Source organism: Trachurus japonicus, chromosome 11 (assembly GCF_045865225.1).
Source record: "Trachurus japonicus isolate A0001 chromosome 11, Traja_1.0".
Taxonomy (NCBI): Eukaryota; Metazoa; Chordata; class Actinopteri; order Carangiformes; family Carangidae; genus Trachurus; species Trachurus japonicus.
In genome coordinates, this window is record NC_140917.1 from 11996951 (window position 1) to 12000129 (window position 3179).

The following is a 3179-nucleotide window of genomic DNA, read 5'->3' on the forward strand; positions in this document are numbered from 1 at the left end:
CGTAGCTCGTGTTTTTACCGTCCTGTTGTCTGTGAAAGTTCCCTATAACGGCCACTCGTAACTTCCGACCCGTGAACTCGTACCAGATCGAACTGGTATGACTTCACAGGAAGGAAAAACACAAAGTACGAGTTTCCTTGAACGCACCATGAGTTAGCAGCCCCCGCCCTTGTCAGGCATCAATTGGTCCTCGTGCTACGTCACCACATTCACGCGCATCCCTTGGCTGCACACACAGCCCTTCATGCCGTTCTCTCCCCTCATTGGATAACACTTGTATCCCACAAGGAAAATTTTCTCCTCGGGTTACAGCAGAGCAGAGTGACGGAGAGACTCGTGTTTAGGCTGAAATACTTCATGTAAGTGATTGCTGACGGAAAATAGGACTATTTAGGACTTATATTAACAAAAACATTCCACTGATATCTGCTTTAAGTTTTTTATTTTATTAAACTATAGTTACGGTACACGGCTACACTACCGTCTTTGGTTACGCTCTGGTTACGGTTAGGACGTCAGGGGAGCATTGCATTGTGGGATACAGTACTCGATGTAGACTGGTCAGATGCATACTGGAGATATTTTCCGAATCAGTACGACATCCGGGAACTTTTCGCATACTGCAGATTTTGCTTTTGTTCGCATACTGCATACTGCATACTACATTTTGGCCAAATCAGTACTACTAGCAGTATAGTATGCGGTTTCGAATACAGCCACTGATCTCGACAAGAACGTCTCAGAAATACGTAATTGAGGAAAGAGATGCGTGTTGATGATCCACAAATGCTGAATCACACCTCACAAACAGAATTTTCAGTTTTACAAATGGCTCTTTTGTATCTACAAATTGAAAAATATACATTTACAATTTGTAAAAACCAAAATACAAGTTACACATTTTTAATTTGTATTTGTGGATAGCAAAACACGTGTGCAAACCAAGGAATATTTCCAACCCTCTGTGCGTTTGAGACAACTTGCTGCTGCTGGTCCCTGAAGGGGCGGAGTGGTGGCGACACCCACGTGACACGGATACAGGAAACGGACTCCTCGTGGAGCTTCTTGCTTCTCGCTGCTGTCTCACGGGGAGTGAGTGTGTGTCTGTGTGTGTCTGAGTGAACATGGCTAAAGTCCAGGTGCTGAGAGCGCTGGTGGAGCAGCGACTGAGTTCGGCCGTCGAAGAGATCTTTGTTCTGATTGAAAGAACCGTGGCGGAGTACGAGGAGGAGCTATGTCGGTCAGAGCAGGAGAAGCAGCGACAGAGGAAACAACTGGACGCTTTGTTAAACCCTCGGGTTTTGTTACAGAGAGCAGGTCAGTTATTAACGGAGAATCAGTTTGTCTCGGTTTGATGTAACGGGGAAACGTTGGTGGCGTTGAGGACGGACCAACTGACCGTTATAAACGTTATGAGCCGTTAAAGAAAAACAACTCCAGTTGCAAAACGCGATTAGACGTTAAAGATACTAGTAGTTACGATTTTTTATTTATTTATTGTGTAGTTTAGTTATATGGTTTCAGTTACATTACATTACATTACATTTAAGATGTTAAAAAAGGAAACCAGATCGATGTAAACAAATCTGCGGTAAAGTATTCTGATATTCTGACGGTTGCTAGGGGACTGTCCGTGGTGCTGATCACCATGGAAACCGTTAGCACTTGCAGCAGTTTGGGAACTTGTTAATTGCAAACTTCATATGCAAACAGTTTCATTATCTTATTTACTGTACTGTTAAATGGTAACTTACAACAAAGAGGTTTTAAGATACAGTAAAAAGATTAATAACAAAAGGCAATAAATTATTAATAAATAATAAATTATACATCCATTCAAGCACTGATATCCTTTTGTTGGTTGTTAGCTTAAGCTCAATAATGTATCAGTGTTACTATTTATTTATAGATTTAATTTCTTTCACGTTTTACAAAATAAATATACAGGGTGGAATGTGGATAACCATTTATCCAAAAGGTTTTCTCTGAGAAATGGGACGTTTTCAATAATATGAAACAATATGTTTCTGATGAGTGAACTGATAAACCATAAAACCAAACATGCATTATTAAAGGCAGTGATGTTTGTGCTCTCAAAGCGTATTAGAAAAGCAGTCCCTTCTCAAATGATGTGAGTTGTTTTAAGTTGTGTGTAATGTTTGTATTTCAGAGTGTGTGAGGGCACAGGAAGTTCCCACAGAGCAGCAGGAGTGGAGCTCCAGTCAGGACCAGAGGGACTCTGAGCCTCCTCGTGTAAAAGAAGAGCTGGAGAACGCTTGGACCACTCATGGAGGAGAGCAGCTTCAAGGACCAGAGGAGTTGAAAGTCATTATTTTACTTGTGAAAAGTGAACATGAAGATGATGAAGAGAAACCTCCGCTCTTACAGCTTCAACAGGGTCAGACTGAGGAGGACGGAGGAGCAGAGCCTCCAGCCAGCAGCTCTCCTAAACACATGGAAACAGACACTGATGGAGGACCAGAACCAGACAGAAACACATGTTCAGACAGACATTTACAACCAGATACTAATGACAAGACCTCAGAATCATCCGAGACTGAAGACAGTGAAGATGAGGAGAGGGAGAAAAAAGAACCTCAGTCTGGGTTGAACTCTGAAAATAATGGCTGTGATACTAACAGGAAACCATTTAGCTGCTGTGAGTGTGAGAAAACATTTCGCATGAAGACGGACCTGACGAGACACATGAGAATTCACAGTGGAGAGAAACTATAAAGATGTCCAGTTTGTAAGGAACCTTTTAGATTTGAGTCGAACTTGAAACAACACATGACAACCCACAGCGGAGAAAAACCATACGAGTGTTCAGTTTGTGGTCGACGCTTCACTCAGAGTAACAGTTTAGCTGCACACATGAGAAAACATGCCAAAGACAACACGGTTCAACTGCGAGGCCAGTTTCAGATGGAAAGGATGCAAGGACCAGTTCAGAAAGGTTCGTAGACGACCAATAGGCAAACGGCATCGGAGGCGTCGTCTTGGCAGCGACAGTAAACCAGTCTGAAGGATTCAATGCTCTGCTGTTGTCTGGACATGGGTTAAAGTTCACTGTAGTAATACTAGTACTAACACAAATCTGTGAATTGGTTCAAGAAAACATCGCAGACGTTTTCAGGTGTGGTGTTTATAAGCTTGGTCATTTTGATAACTTGATTGTT

The 3179-nt window shown here is 42.2% G+C and overlaps 1 pseudogene; it reads left to right on the plus strand.

The window, feature by feature from the left end:
* Positions 1 to 1124: 1124 nt before the first annotated feature.
* LOC146978303 (uncharacterized) lies at positions 1125 to 2964 on the plus strand (annotated as a pseudogene).
* Positions 2965 to 3179: the final 215 nt, after the last annotated feature.